This window comes from Artibeus jamaicensis, unplaced genomic scaffold (assembly GCF_021234435.1).
Source record: "Artibeus jamaicensis isolate MK-2021 breed Jamaican fruit bat unplaced genomic scaffold, CSHL_Jam_final contig_402, whole genome shotgun sequence".
Lineage (NCBI taxonomy): Eukaryota > Metazoa > Chordata > Mammalia > Chiroptera > Phyllostomidae > Artibeus > Artibeus jamaicensis.
In genome coordinates, this window is record NW_026521818.1 from 17128296 (window position 1) to 17145519 (window position 17224).

A 17224-nucleotide genomic window follows, 5' to 3' on the forward strand; every position below is an offset into this window, starting at 1 on the left:
CTGTTAGCTATATAATTCAGGCTTAATAATTCCATTTGAAGATTACATTGGCTTCCCTTCTCTCAGCATATTCTTGGGCAGTATACTAGGTGAAGGGAAGTTGGAGATGTATAAGACAATCTCAGACCTAACAGAAAGAGCAAACATTTAATACACAAGGACAAAAAGAACCATATAAAAATGTACAAATCCTATGCATTGAATAGACTTGTGTTTATCGGTTTGGAATACAGTACAGGCTTCTTCCTTTCCCCAGATGTACAGATGAACATGAGCACTGCGATACACACAGAGGGCTGTTGTGTGTTGTATGTGCATAACAATAGTTATCTGTATAATGCTATATACTTGTCTACAGTACTTCCTCAATTCTCACTTGCTATTCATCATTAGGTTATAAAGTCATACAGTTAAAGGCCCTCTCAGTTAATGGTTGAGCAGACTAAGAGGAGTTAAATATTTTCAGGATCAGATACCTAGAGAGGGATGGAGGTGATAGCAGGTCTCAGATTCTATGTCTAGTCATCTTTCCATTTTCTCCACTTTGTCACCTCTCTCTCCCAACCCTTGCAATATGAACTACCACTAACATATCTGAAGAGGAGAAAAAGGTGAGTACATGAATATATTTGTGATAGCAAATGTAGCAATCAATACCTTTAGGACCTATCCAACTAAACATAAAAAGGAAATGTATTGACTTGGCATCTGGCTATTGCAAAGGATATTTATTTAGATCTCTCTTTTGTCCTCCACGTACTATTCTCTCTTCATCCTTGGAGGTCCAGTTTAAGTGTGACTGGACTTTGAGCTTCCTTTGGTAAGCATCTCTGAATCATTCTTCTAAGTCTCCTTTCCCCTTTGCTGAGCTCATACTTCACGTGTTTTTTAATCAGGGTATTTGCCACATCCATCTTTGTATATTTAGTGTCCAGTTCAGTACCAGGGTGACACGTGGGAAGGGAAAGAGAAAGGAGGACATGAAAGGGGGAGAGAGACAGAGAAAGAGAGAGACACACACACAGAGATAATATTACACAGTGCCTTTCAAATTACTTTTTAAAATATAGTTTCCAAGTTATATTTTGGGACTCCATGAGAAAAAGAAATTCAAAGAAATTCTTTGAAATCCTTAGTGTACATAATATAACTCTTTTATCTACAGAAAATTAATAGTTGCCTTACCTATGGATTAAAGCGATGGGAATAAGAATAGTTTAAAATCATGAATGTGTATAGCTCTTCAAAAAGTAGAGAGCTAGACCAGAAGCCAGCGTGGATGGGTTCTCAGTGTGGCTTTTTGGCTCTCATCTCATTCTTTGTAATTAGAACAGAGGAGTCTTATTCTAGGTATTTTATTCTAGGAGTCTTATTCAAGGTCCCTCCTAGTTTTAAGATGTTATGTTATGAAAACAGACTTTTATGAGGGTATAGAATAAACAACAATAGCAACATATTATAGACAGAGAATCAGATTATGATGAAGCAATTAGACAAACTCAAGACCCTAGCATACCAAATATTTCAGAATAAAAGGCCCTTTACTCTAGATGGCTAATTGAATAAAAGCTCTGTGTGAGTCCTCATGACAATGGCATGCATGGACATAAATGTGGTATGAAGTAAATCAGGACAATCATGCAGGTTTTTCTAATGTAAAAACTATTTAAAAACAACAAAAGATGGAGAGTGAAACACAACTTAAACATAAAGGAACACATATGACTCATGTATTCAAGGATCCTGGCTTTAGTGACAATGACAGATAAAAGGAAATTTATTTTCTCTGGGATGCATTACAAGTTATTTGTAGAGACCGAATAATATTTCAATTCATTTATATAGATGCTCCTATTAAAAAAGGTATTTTTTATAGTCTGACTTTTAACAATGAAAGACATTAAATGGAGCATATGTTGTTAGTGTCTTTGGAATTCCAACTGCCTCGTTATTTTTAAAAAATCATATCAAGTAAATAACACACTAAAGGCTATTTATCCTGCTTGGTTAGACTTTTTTCTTGGTCCAAAGAACCCCATCTCTCTGGCACAGAATTCAAGAAATAACAGGATGAAAAAATAGCAAACACAAAATCAATTCTTCTTCTCACTAAGGTATACATACAGTGAAGGAAAGAAAAAGATAACAGATTAGTTAACCATTGAAATGCCTCAACCATAATGAACAGAGAAAGATGAAGTGGTATTTATTATTAGTAATAGGAGGAGGAATAAATATGCACCAAATTTCTTAGCTGTTAATGGATGGTAGTTAAATATTACTAGGATCAATCCTGAGGAATTATGGTAAAGCAATTGCATGCACATTTTTTACACTCCATCAATAACAAACCAGCACAAACTGAGGCCACAGATTCCAGTTACTGCTAAAACAGCTCCATCTTTGACCTTGCAGGTCAGAATAGCAGAAATAGAACAGCCAAGGAGGTTCAAGGGTCAGAAACAACATTGCATAAAGATTGGGTGTTTTATAAGACGGTATGGAAAGATTATTTATTCCGCAACCGATAACTCTAGGTCAGAAGAAACATTTAGAAGGATGTGTTGAACTTGGCTCACAATGAACAGTGTCTTGAGAGAGATGTCATTCTCATCACAAACTGCAAAAATGTGACTCTACTATCAATCATCCCACAGCCCACATATGACTGTCCTTCAACTTCTAAAAGCTATGGAAAGTGCAGATGGCGACAGCCTTCAAGAGACTAAATAGCAGCTGAGTAATGAGGTGTTTGAAGGAATCATGTTGAGACAAACCAGGCCCTAGATAAATCAGTGTAAGTATTTTTACTTATTGTTGAAAAGTCACATGACTGGATTTTATTATTACATTTTTTTTTTTACAGTAGAGAGAAACTACACGATTTCTGGATAGTTGTTTCCTAAGAGAGAGGCAATAAAAAATCTTTTTTTTCCTTCCCAGAAAGCAAAATACCTGTGGTGACTAAAAAGCAAACTACAAATCTATTAGGAATTATTAGAAAATTTCTGTAATTCTGAATGTTTCTATTTCTTTGTTCGTTTCTAAATTTTAAAAAAAATATTCACATCAGTTAATGAGGTACAATTGAAGTAAGTAGAAAGCCTAAGAATATGTACTATGTAGGAAAAAGAGGTTCTGGTGTCCTGGCTTACTAAGGGTCACAATTCAGACACGCTTAATAGGAATGGAATTCAATCACCTTCAGGCTAATGTTGGCAGTTGAACATTATTTTGTGATGTTTTCATGTACTTCAATACCTGAAATGGCATGCCAGTAGGCTAAAATTTCTTGAGAAAAATCATCTATAGATTTATAGGTATTTTTCCTTGAGGCTGACTCTTCCCTCATGTTTTCAACATTTCAATACCCTAATTTTCAAACATGCAGCAAAGTTGAGAGAATATTACAATGAACAATCTGTACAGGGTGAGGCCAAAGTAGGTCTACAGTTATTTATATGGAAAATACAATAATTAATGAATAATAATACAAGAATAAACTGTGTTTTATGTAGTCACAACTGTAAAGCTACTTCTGTCCTACCCTGTACACGCATCACCTCATTTCTACCATTAAGATTTTACTATACTTGCTTTATCACTTCACCAGCTGTTTATCCATCTCTTTAGACATCCATCAATTCATCTTATTTTTTTTTAATGAATTGCAGAGTGGATCGAAGATGTCAGTACACTTTCCCCTAAATACTTCATTATGCATATCATTAGCTGTAGTTCAATGTCTGTGCAGTTTTATGCAAAAAACACAGCTTACATGAGCTTTCTGAGTTGAAAAACTCATGCATCTGTATTTCCACAACTCCAAGGTATCGACTATTACCACTACTTCAGAAAATTCCCTAATGTCCCTTAACAGACCGTATTGCTTTCAGTTCTCCAAAAACAACCACTGTTCTTATTTTTGTTCCCATCATAGATCAGGTTTTTTCCAGAACATGATAAAAAATGGAATCACACAATGTATACTCTTGTGTAAGGCTCCTTTCAATCAGTATACTGTTGGGTATATCAGTAATTTTCTTTCTTATGACAGAAATATTCTGTCATGGTTTTACCACAATTTGTTTATTAATTCTCCTGTTTACAAACTCTAGGGCTGCCTCCAATCCCTATTATGAATAATGTTGCTGGGGACATTCCTGTACAGGCCTGTGGATCCTGCATCTCACCTACAGACCTCCTCAGTTTCTGCCCACAATACTGAGCATCTACTGTGTTTATATGGAGGACTATGTACTGCCAGCCACCAAATAAGCTTGAATGTTATGCTTTGCTTGGACTTGATAAATTCAGTGGAATGTTGTTGTTTTTTTATTTCATTGAAAATTTGAGCACAGCTGGAAAGGCTAAAATCAGGGAAGTGATGACCTTAGGCATATTCTTGAAGTGTGAGTGCATTGTTTTCTTTAAATAACTTGTATGCGAAATATTGGCTCATAATTTTAGGAGCAAAAAAAATGCTGTATATTCTCTGTACCTCTTCCATAAAGATGGACTGTGACTTAAAATAGCCTAGGGTTATTAATGCTGGAAATCTCTCTAAAAGGCATTTCTGTACCTGTTCTTCTTGCTCTCAAAAAAAAAAAAAAGAGAAATTAAAACATAATATAAATCATAGATCTCAGATGTGTGAATATGTGATACAATTTCAAACTCTGTCAAGATTAGACCACTACTAATGCCCAAGGCTAAAATGAATTGTGGAATTCTTAAACGTTCTTCCAAATAAGTAAGTACATTGAAACAAAATGTTCTGGTACAGGCAGAGGACCATTTTAAATGGCCCCCTGAACACTCGGAGCTTTGACTTCTGTAAGACTATACAAGGAAGACAATTATACTATTGAGTCAAACCTTCAGAAGAATTGGAAACAACTAATGACATGTGATTCTAAGTTGGAGTGGGAGGTCAGTAGGAGTAAGCATAAAATTTCCTTATAACTCATGCAGTTTTGTGTCAAAAGTTATTATGATGCTATTTAAAACTTACTTTTTTGGAAACCCATTATTAAATAAACACATAATTGAAAATCCTGCATACGTGTTACAGAATGATTCTTCTTAAATATAGAATGATTTTTAAAAAATATGTTTTATATACAGTGTTGGGAAGCGCTCTGCCTGGTTTCAGGAGTTGTAACTGCCTCCCATGACTAAGGCTGAGTGAGCGACCTCTGGAATGTGAGTCACAAGGAGACAAAGCTTGTCTCTGGTAGCAAACACTGCCTCTGCTTCCTCCCCTGCCCCCAATGCTTGGTCAGTTAGTCTGTGATGGGTAAGACTCCTCAGAAGGGGGGCAACTGAAGCCAGACATGATCACTTGGGAGGCACTTAAGGAAGGACTGGGGAGGCTGCAACAAAGGGGGAGTGATGGACCCCCCCCCCCCCACTATTCTGACATAGCTCAAGTCCCCATTTCCATCTGGGAGAAGCACTTCCAGGCTCTAATCCACTTAAGCTTAAAAACCTATAACAAGGAAGCTGGTGCAGCCCTGCACTGGAAAGGGCAGGTTCCCTGGGTGATCAGGCCTAAGAAAGAATATGTAAAATCCTGTGAACCCTGCTTTGTTTAGAATGCTCTCATTTAAATGATAAGGGTCCAAGCAAGAAGTTTGTTCCTCAAAGTTTTATGGCTCTTTAGCTGTCTGACCCTGACTCAGAATACGCCCTCATGGTTCTTTGAAAGCTATCTATTGTTTGATCTTTACCTGTAGTCTTCTGCAAACAAACCCAATAAAAGCCCCTTGAGGAAGGGGCTCTTGGCCATTTTCCTCTGAGACATTGGTCACCTTTCCTCCCCAAGCTGACCATGCCTTCTTAGTTTCACTTTCATCCATGGTGGATGGGGTGGGGGGGGGAGGGGTCTTTGCAGGCAAAGTTGCTCCCACATCACAAAGGATATATATTTTCTATTTTCAAAAAGGAACTTAGTTTTTCTATTTCATGTCTATCAATTCACCTATATTTCATTTCTAAGATATTTGTGTTTTTCAAGAAGGAAAGCATATACTGTAAGGTATTATTACAAAGAAAAAGTGATAAAGTTATTGATTAGTACCAGAAAAATTAAGAGCATGTACAATGCATATTATTTATAGAATGACAGAAAACATAATCTTCCTGAAAATAATCACATACCAGAATTTCAAGTGAGACTAATAGAAGATCTTTTCAAAATTTTATTTTTACTATTTTTCTTACAGATGCTAATAGAGAGGAGGCTCTGGACAATGCTTGCTTAGTTATCCAGGTCAGGAGAGCCATCTGCCACTCGTTATGAGTACCATGAGAACCTTGGAGAAGCCAATGAAACCTGTACTAATATTCTAATCTATTCACTAATGGTGACAACAGGAACATCTACTTAAGGTTTCCCTTTACACGGTCTCCCCAAGGATTCTATTAGGTAGCAAAGTTTCTACTGAGTTGTGTAGATTATCAACAACAGCGTCCCCCACCCTATGCCCGCCTATCTTTAGCCAAGCACATCACCTCGTCCAAGCCAAACCACATTGACTTTAATCTGAGTTTACATAGGAAGCATGCTGTTCACTGATGCTAAGAAGCAACCTCAACCTCAATTATTGTTGCTATAATCTTGTGACTGTTTCCCTTTTTTTGTCTAAACCATGACATTTTTTTAGTTCAGGCTCTATCAGGGGACCTGTTGTCATACTATTCAGCATCCACTTTGGGAGCTGACCACTATTAGAAGTCCTCCCTATTTCTCCTCTCTGTTCCCTGACTTCCCAGGCTTGAGTTCTTGTTTCCCTAGAGCCCCTTGGAGGCTGCTGCTCTCTGCACCACTTGACCTCTCTGGACCGGACCCAGTGGTTTTATATTTATCTTCGCGTGGGCCAATCCAAATCCTTTGTATTCTTTGTAGAATAACAGAATTCTGAGATATATGGATTCTAATTTGTCCATAATAGTTACCGACATTGCAATCTTCTGAGATTTCTATACATTCACTCCATAGAGAAGCCACAGATCTCCAAATCTGCTTCCAGTTCTAGCATCTTAAAATTTTGTTAATATCTTTGTGATAATAATCAATAATCTGCTGTGCTGACTAGGTTCAGCTATGTTCAAAAATTTCCAGTTTTGTTGACCATTAATGATGACTAAATAAATGAGATTATTTAGTCAATAGCTAATTGCAGTAGTGTTCAATACCTGGGGAACTTTTATGGAATCTATTGCCTGGGGCCTGTTCAGAAGAATTCAATCCAATCACTGGGAGCAAAGCATTCATATTTTATAAAAGCTCCCACATGTGATTCTAATGTATGGCTAGCATTGTGAACCACCATTATAATCAATGAGAGTCAGCTTATTGGATGGGAATTTTTAAAATGGCCATTTTAAGAAGTGACTCAGACACAATATTTCCTGAAACAACACGAGAAGTTAATGAATAAATATATAAATTTAGGAAGTAAGTTGTCCTGTCAGCATAGACAAATCTTACCTTTTGGAAAATGTGAACATGATTTTTGGCCCCAAACTATGACTCACATATACATTCACTGACATAAAGCACAGTAACTCATCAATCCTTTAAATATGGTAGAGATGTTTCTTTTTTTGAAAACTGTTTCATTTTCCCTGATAGTCTTGTTACATATATTCTCCTGCGTCAAGAAGTCAGCAACTTCTGCTTGTGGTGCTAACTCACAGACCTGCAGACACGGTTGACCAGGAAAACCACCTGGGTTTGCCTGGCTGATTATGCATTGATCTCACTAGCTTTCCAAGCTTTTGCTGTTAACAATGAAATTTCACACACATTCACACAAGTATAAAATAATAAGAGCAAAGGACAAAGCCCATGAGTAAGACAAAGTGGATAACAGAAGTAATCACTGTGTATTACTACTGCAAAAATCAATAAAGCAAATGGGTTATTCTTTTTAAGTGTCGTATTACAATAATGTTTTTCTGAGGACTGTTATCTGCATCCAATTTAAAAAGGCATCTGCTTGTATTTGCTTAAAACAAAAGGGTGGTTGACTTAATGAATTATTTACAGGCATGCAATATGGCAACAGTGTCATTATGAACTCTCTTCTAAGATCTCCTCTGGTTGCTCCTGGCAGGGTGTCAATTTGATTGTTTTTATGGTAGGTGCACAAAATTGTGAAGCTATTCAAATAAATGAGATTCTTCTATTAAACTTACTAATGCACGCAGACCCGGAAAGAAAGCCATGGTAACAAGAATGGCGGAAACATTTATTTGGCATTAACAATGTGTAACATGGAGTTCAAGTAAAGAAGGAGCCATTAGAATTACACAATACTGCAAGCAGCCTGGAATATAGTCTCAAGGCCTGAAAGAAATAAGGACAGGTCTATAAAAGAAGCTGAAGAGGAAAAATAAATGTATGCTCTGGGCCCTCTTTCTTCATCCCGTTGTGGATGCTCCCTACGTCATAGTACCTAACTGCTTGGCTGGGAGTATGGAGAGTGTTTAAGTATCTGTACTGGTTATAAAGTGGAAGGACTTAAATGAACTTTGGAGTTTATAGGAAACCAAAATAAAAGGCTTACCATGAAAAATTATGGACATCAAGTAGCCTGGCAAATTAAAATCCTGTTGTTTTCCTTAGCAACTTCCTACCAATTCCAAATTTGCTAAAAATTCCTTCTATTAAACCAGCATATGGAAGTCAAAAATATCAACAACGACAATGATATTATTACAGGAGATTGTAACCTATCTATAGGTAAGAACCATGTGTAACCTCCGCAATGCCTTGGCAATAACCACTAATCAATTGTATCAACTGATGAGGTAATTTTACTGAACTTAAATTTCAGTGAATAAAAATGGCCTTGCAGGAAGATTTTGTAAAGTAAAGCCAGTTACTATTGGTCATTTCTTCCACATGAGCCCACAGTGTCAGTCTTAGACTATGAGAAAGGGGCTATGAAGGAAGTAAGTAGGAATTAGAGTGCTGTATCTATTCTCCCAAAACTCTTCAGTGATTATCTGCCACCTGCTGTGCCCTGCACTAGCTCAGGAGCCCACGGTGGTGGATGGGACTGCCATCCTCCCTGCCTTCATGGACGATGCCCAGTAGGGAACTTCTGTTTGAAGATTTGATAAGCTTTATGTGCTAGTGATTCTGGTGGAGAGCTAGCATTTTAACCATAAAACATTTATTATACTCTGAGGGTCATAGTTGTTTAGAGCTATCTTCTCATATTTGAATCAAGAACACCAAAAGGTGAATGTAGATTTTATTAACTTTTTGAAAGACAAACTCTTAAATGCTAATCAGAATGTGAATGAAGTGTGATTAAGTATAATTTATATTGAATGTTTGAGCTACATACTCACTTTTGAGAGCATGAGTGAGCTCCATGGTGAAAATAGTAGCTGTGAGCTAAAGGGGCAGCTGGTGGATGTCCAGGGTCAGCACAGAAATTTTTATTGTAGTTGGAGCCATTTTCTTGTTTGAAGGACACAGAAGAATTAAAACAAAATTACCCCATCTCCACCAGAAGTAAGAAATTAATAATCACCAAACCAGGAGATAGGACTGTTAATAGGCTCTAAGCCCTATCACGGATCAAATTCAATTTGTCAAAGCATATTTGCCCTTTTGTAGTCCTAGATATCAATTTGAAGTTGGAATACCAATTTGAGTGGTCCAGCTCTCTTTTTATGAATGTTGCAGCTACTTTTTAGGCATAGACAGTAGCTAAGAGAGAGCTAAGGGCATGGACTCTAATTCTAGGAATCCTGGGCATAAGATATGACCCTTTTTATATATAAATAGCGTAGCTTTGGATAAGCCATTTAACCTTTCTGAGCTTCTATTTTCTCACTGGGATATTTGGAATATAATAATCATTCTAGTAGTACTTAAATCAATGGATTGACATAAAGGTTAATATAATATAACTGTTCTTAGTCTAAGAAGTAATAATACATGCTCAAAATGTTAAATTTATATTACTATCATTGTCATTATTTTATTTTTCCTACCAACAACTCCTCTGGCAATCCTGTAATATTAAAAGTCAGCATATCAATGTTTTATAAGTCATAGGAAACCCCACGGCTACTAATCGCATGCTCTGGAGACATCACACAAGAGGAAGGCAGAAAGAATATTTTTAAATTAATCAGAAATTTGTGTACAGTGACTGTAAAGTCTAACTTCTGTGGAAAACTCAAGGCTTTGCTTTTCCTACCTGCAGCTTATTCTACCCCCTACCAGGGTGGCCTCTGATGCAGGCATCAGGGTGAGGACAATTGGGCCCCTATGCTACAGCACAGTGGGGGAAAGGGGGGCTTCTCCTGCCAGTCGAGAACCCTTTAGATTGGTGTCCTTTAGGATTTATTTTCTTGTTGGAGTAGTTTCCTTTTTCCCCCTTCAAATTCCTTTGTATTACTTTCTCCCTCCCTCTTTTGTCCAAAGCTCCTGGTGAGAGAGTTAAAGTTGCCCCTGTTTGATAAAAGCCTCCTGAAATGGGGAAATGTTGCTACGCTGGGATGGTATCCACCAAAAAGAAAAAAGGGAGCTCTCCTCTTGGGGAAAAGTTTTTTTTCCTTGTGTAGGGCTTTCACTTTACTGTGTTGTTATAGCTCAGGGACCTAAACAAAGGAAGAGAGACCAATGGGATCTGACTTCCTTTAGTCCCCAAGCCAGAAGGCCATGGGGGTCCAGACTTAATCAGGAGTGCACTGACATGTCTTCCCAGTGGCAGCTGTTTTTCAGGAACATTTGGTGCCGAGTTCCAGGGTTCTAATTCTGGTGGTGTACTCGAGAGTACTGGGGAGCAGAAGTGGTGTTTCTCAACATTGTAAGTACCCAATGCTGTTTAATGAAGCACTCTTTGGAAAGCCCCATTTGACTGATACCTTCTTGCTCATTTAGTCTTAATATTTCCACTGAGTTGACAATACAATGTTATTAATGATTCCTGCCATGTGAGGCCTATAATCAGCAAATAGCTAAAAAGTGTAGAATCAAATATGCACTATAGTTACTTTTCTCACACTCTTGGAGTTAATATGTTTTGAATTTAAAAATAAAAAAAACCTAATTAAATCTATTTATGTACTATTATAATATTTCTTAATTAACAGGAATTTATTATTTTTAAAATAGTCATAAGCATATAATATTATTTTATACAAGACAATAATCACACTAAGTTTACTATTATCTCAATTTAACACATAAATCATTGATATTCAGAGAGGTGTTGTAGCATAAGTTCCCAAAGTTAATAAATAACAAATACCCTGAAACAAAGTTTTAGATTTCTTTTTACATCTCTGCAGTTGGCTTTGTGTTAAACATAACAATCAATGCAGAGAAGGGTTTTGTATCCCAATGATTTTCAAATTACTCTTAGTATTGACCTTCTTCCTCAAATGAGATATCATGCATAAACCCAGTCATATGATCAATAAATGTGCGCTGGAACACACCTGCTTGATCTCCCCTCCTCTCCATCTGCAGAGATCTCTGAGGACTGTCCATTAAATCCTACGGGCCTCTCAGAGGGTGGTATGTAGGTGCTGAGCAGCTAGATCTCCCTCATCACCTGTGGGTGTGATGACTTGTGGGCAGGACTAGCTACACAGCTTGTGCGGCCCAGTGCAAAATGTAAATGTGGGACCCCATGTTAAAAAAGAGTTAAGGATTTCAGGTTGGCAGCAGCAGAACCAAGCCTGGGGCCCTTGTGAGCAGAGGGCTCTGTGAGATTATGCAGGTTGCATGTCTGCAAAGCTAACCATGTGTGGACCAGGATTTATCTTCAAAATTATTTTACTAAATGGTCTCTAAACCAGAGTGTTTATCTTTTCTCAATGACCCTTGTCTCTGTGCTAGTTCATTCTCATAGTTATATTTGTGTTGGGGAAGAGCCATTAAAGCTATTCAAATTATAGTGTACTGGGGTCATTTTTAGATTATTTAAAAAATATTTTTCCCCCTGCTTGCACACAAGACCTTCACTGTAGCTCCCAGTAGACATCCATATTCCTACGGGAGATTAGTGTTTTTTTTTTAAAGGAACCTAAAATGAATTATCTTCACCTTCTGACATGGAAGCTCGTAGTATGAGAGTGGATACTTAAAATTCCTTTAGTCTCTTCCTTCCACCATTACCCACCATTACTATATCGACTATCAATCTTGGTGGGCTCGGTTAACAGACTGTATGACTAGATTGTAACAGACGCACTGCATATGTTCATCACACCTGTCTCATATTACTCTTGGACACCCAGGAAGATGCTGCTTCACAGTCTCTCTTGCACATGAGCAGCTAACAGAGTGAGGATGGAGCAATTTTCACTTCTGTGCATGGCTTCCAAAACTGTACACTCCTCCAACCACTCTCTTTTTCTTCAGCTGCAGCCAAATGCAGAGGACCCAGTGGAGAACCCATGTTCTAGAAAATAGAAAGATTCCATGGCTCCCCCAAAACTCCATGCATCAGAGCATCTTGGTCACCTACATACACTCTGGTACACCACAGGTCTTTGGGGAGATCCAGAATGAATCTGTACTGTATTATGTGGCTAAGATTTAAGATTGTGGTTACAACAGTTAGCATTATTTTACCTAATACAGATATTTCTGACATTACTGAGGCTTAGCAGGAATTGAGAAGAAAAAATATAAGTAAGCATTTTAAATAAGCATTCTCCTTCTTCTGATCCCCCAAAAACTGTGTGAGGAAATAAATATGTTCAGGGAGGTAGGAAGAAGAGTTATATGGCCATATGTATATCTGTTGAGTTTTCTTCTCTGAGTGTCATCTTAGAGAAGAGAAAACATATGAAATATGCTGAAAGAGCTGTTGAAGGTCTCACTTCTTCCCCACATCTGCATTTGTGGCGGAGAGATGTTCTGACCCGAGTAAAGGATACATAACATTAACCTAGTGGCCTATCGAGTCCAGGCGGGGGAGTGGGGGCCCTGACGTTTTTAGCCTTCACAAGCATCCCCTGGTTGCTAAGCTGTGTGGACATAATGTGGAGTATCGCAGAGTCTGACTGGTGAAGAGGCTGCAGGGTTTGCTGAGGTAAGATGGCTCTCTGGCATGCTCACCTGAGGAGATGACCAAGATGGGGCACATGGGAGTCAAAGCCACATCTCTCAGAAGTGTGCAGAAAGATCTCAAATCCAAATGAGGTGACAACTGCCACAGAGTGTTAATGGGCTCTGCCTGAACCGAGTCAAGATCACAAATTACCCCAGCCACAGAATTTAGCCGTGAACACTTTCAGAGCAAGCAACACATGGATGGACAAGAGACAGAAAGTTTGGAGGAAAGGGCTCCAACTCTTCCCCACTCCCAGAGACCATGGAGGGGGGGGCCTCTTTCAGCCAGTACGCACAGACAGCATCTCAGGGAACGTAAGAGGTGGGTGGAGCTTCCTCAGAGCAAAACATGCTGACTCTAAACGCTGTAAATGTTTAAATTATCAGGATGGATTACACTTTAAACTTGGGGAGAGGATAGTGACAGGGTCGAAAGCTCAGGTTGGTTTAAAAACAAAATAAAGCATTCCAGTTTTCTTTGCCCATCTGAGTTTTTACATGAGTTACATTTGGTGAATTTGCTCCATATGATTAAAAGTGAACTAAACAATTGCAAGTTTTCTGCTAAAACTCCATACGCCTCAAGACTCTCATGGGAAAGTCTGGCAATGACAGATTTTTGTAGACTGGTGGTCCCTCCTTCTCCTTATTCAGCAGTGCCATGTTTTTTAAAAGCATAATTTCCCCACCTCTATTTTTGTGAAACATAGCACATGAGAAGGAAAAGTACATAAAAACAGTGCCAGGTTTTTCATGTTTTCTATCCAAGCAGTGTCCTGGAAAACAGTGCTTGCCAAGAACAATGTCAGAAACATCAATTGACTGCAGTGATAACAACATACCCAGAAGGCAGGTTGTCTGACAATAAAGTTGCCAAAAAAGAAATTGCTGTACCTGTGGAGACCTTGAGTAGTTCCACGGAGGTGGTCCATAACCAATAATAAGGGCCATGCGGAGCCGATAGAAGTTCCTTTAACCCAGCTGGAGATTCCTCAGGATTCTGAGCCATTTGGCTTTGCTGCAACCCGGAGCAATGCAAGTTTTATTAAGAAGGCAACCACCACCACCACCACCAATAAGCACTTTTCTCTCATAGCACTCTTTAAATCTGAATTTGCTTAAAGAGAGAAAACAAATTCTATCTCCTGATAATCAGCCACCAGATGTAATTGCATGTGTAGAAAACAGCTAAGGTACGTAAGTAAGAAAGTGTTTGGCTGTTGCTCTCATTTTGTGTGGTATTTTTGCGTTTATGCAAAAGTGGCTTTAACTCACTCTTCTAACCAATGCCTGATGCACTGAAATGGCCAACTACAGTTGCAAGCGGTAGGAGGAGAGTCTAAGCTTGAATATTTCAAAGCTTAACTGAAAAATGGGTGTATAGTTTCTGCAAGGATCAGAACATTTTGGGTTACACCAGACTGCATCTCTTGTCCTGAGGACTTGCTGGAAAAAGTATCCATGTTAGGCTGGCTGGGGAACAGCTGAGCTTGCTGAAAGCAAAAATGAGCAGATTTAAAGCCCTGGGATTGATAGGAAAATTTTGTAAGAGATGCTAAGACCACTTCCAACTCTTCAGGGTAACACTGACTTTCAGTTTTTTCCTTTTTCTCTGTCTTCAAAGTATACCAGAAAGAGAGGGGGGAATTAGAAAACAGCATAGACATCACAACCTCATTCCCTGGTGAAGTCTCAAGGCCTGTGTGGGTCCAGGAGCACTACTCCTTGCAAAATAACCCAGGTCTCAGTCTGTTCCCTCTGGTCCACCAGAGAGCCTGTTAGCTCACCTTGGGCAGCAATACTATGTCAGTCAGGGTCCTAAGAGAATGGCACACTTGAAGTAGGACAGTTCAAGAAAGGTTATTAATAGAGGACAAAAGGTGTGGGCAGGGGGTGAGGAGACCACAGTGCTGGTACTTCACTCAGAGATAATAACAAAGTGGCTGTGATCACCGTTAGCTTGAAGACAGAAGAAGAGATTCCTGAAGCTTCTGCTCTATGAGCTTCCATAGGGGCCAATTGGAGGCAGGCAGGCCAGGGAGAGGGAGACAGTGTCTTACCTTCCTGTCCCTCCTGCCAGAGGCTTCCGTGGGCCAAGGCCAAGGGGAAGCCAGAGAGCTCAGGAGACCTGAGAGGCTCCCTGCACAGACAGCAGGGTGGAGAAAGGCTGGGAGAAACTCTGAGAAAGGCAAACTGAGATGCCACGCACAGGCACGTTACCTTTTCTCCTTTTAATCCACAGCACCTGGCTTTAGCGCTCAGCTGTTTGATTAAGAGATTGTTTTTGGCATCTCATTGGCTCTTTTTCCTTATCTGTGTAGTAGCAATGCACCTGCCTACTTCCAGTTCCCACAAGAAAGAAATGGTTTGTATCTATTTGAAATGCCCTAAAAGAACCTGGCTTCAGAAATGATTTTCAAGCATAATTTAAACCAAAGCAATAAGATATCTCTAAAAGCCCTGATTGAGTCCTAAATAAATTCACCTTCTGCAATTGCCAGAAGTCCTCAACTTCGTGAACCAACTCCAGCATCCAAAAGTTTGCATTTCTCTTTGGTCAATCTTCAGTAAGGAATTTACTTCTCTAATAACACACTTGTCAACATCGGGCTGGTCCCAGAACGACCATCAAACAGAAGCAATGCGAACAGGGGGGAGTATCTGATGGTAGAAAAATACAGATGTGCCTGACAGGACATTAACTGCTCAGCATGTTGGTATGGCCGACTTTCCAATGTGCAGCAAGGCTTCGAAGTCCCTGAGATGCTACTGCCTGAGTGTAATGATTGCTGTGTTCCCCACCTACTCTTTGGCAAAGGTGTTTCTGCGCCATTTGATGCAGTACTTCAGCTCGGTGTTAATTATGGGATCAGCTCAAGTCCTGTGATTTAAGGCCTGAGCTCTGAACACTTTCAGTAATTCAGTTCCAGTAAGTCTGTGTTATTGGCTCCTGAGTGCACTTGCTTAAGCTAATTAAAAATAAGCTGAAGAAAATTTATTTCTTAAGAAAAATTAAATCTGATATACACACTGAATATTGTCATGTTTATTTCTAGATCAGTTCTACCTTTTATTGCTCACTTCGCAGCTTGAGAATTTCCATTTAAAGCAAATGTTTGGATTCTTGAAGAGACAGAATTAGGCTTTTTGAAAATGTTTGGTTATAAAACAACTTTGAGAAAGTACTAAAAGAAAAAACAACAAAAAAAGCCATCTAGTTGCAGACGCATGAGCTCTGTCCTTTCACAGCTAGGTTTCCGGGTCTGGTGGGAACAAATTCTCAGGGCACTGGTTACTCGCTAACACCTCTAATCTGTACCAACTCTCTGCAAATGCTTCCTTAGGGCACAGGCTCTACCGACCAGTGAAATACATCATTGCTCCTGAAAATATCGTGAATGGCCTCAGGCTACTGTTGATGGGTCGAGAGTGTCACTGTCACATAGAGCAGGTGGCAAAAACCTCTGAAAAACTTCAGTATTATCTCCTATTAGAGAATTGCTGAAGTCAGGATGGCAAGGAGCTCTTACCTCCTGGCCATTCTGATTATTCAAAGCCCTTATCCGAAACAATATTCTCACAGGGACTCTTGGGTGAGTCCCAGGTTCAATGGAAAAGAGGACAGGGTCTACTGGGTGGTGCCTGTGGGGTGAGGCTGAGCTAGTGCATCAACCCTTCATCTGGTACTTTCACCCTCTCCTTTCTAGGCACTGAGGTAAACCCATGTTTCTTAAAGTGTGAGTGTGCGTTCCACAGGTCGTATATGTGCTGATTTTATTATAATGATTGAATAGATATAATGTGTCTATATATGTATAGAAAAATATAACACGGCTATAAAGTTTTGGAGGAATTCACAGAATTTGGCTAAGTAAAAAGAAAAGTAATTTAATTTAATGTTTATTTAAACAAGAATACCTAAGTTCATCATAAAGTGGTAAATGTGACAAAAATACTGCAGTTGGGAAATAAATTACTCTGGGTTGGAAAGAACATGCTAGACTATCAAGATACAGAGATAAGTACAGGTTTGTGCTTACCCCTGAGGAATTTGAATTTTTTTCTCCTTTGATTTCTACTCATACATGCGTAGCAGCTGTGGTTTTGAGATGAGTCATCATAATC

The 17224-nt window shown here is 38.9% G+C and overlaps 1 long non-coding RNA gene across 1 annotated transcript; it reads left to right on the forward strand.

Annotated features, from left to right (window-relative positions):
- Positions 1–497: 497 nt before the first annotated feature.
- Positions 498–5037, forward strand: LOC119043968 (uncharacterized). Its single transcript, XR_005081526.2, has 3 exons — positions 498–611; positions 2658–2797; positions 4119–5037. It is a non-coding gene; the product is annotated as an uncharacterized LOC119043968 (long non-coding RNA).
- The last annotated feature ends 12187 nt before the right edge of the window (positions 5038–17224 follow it).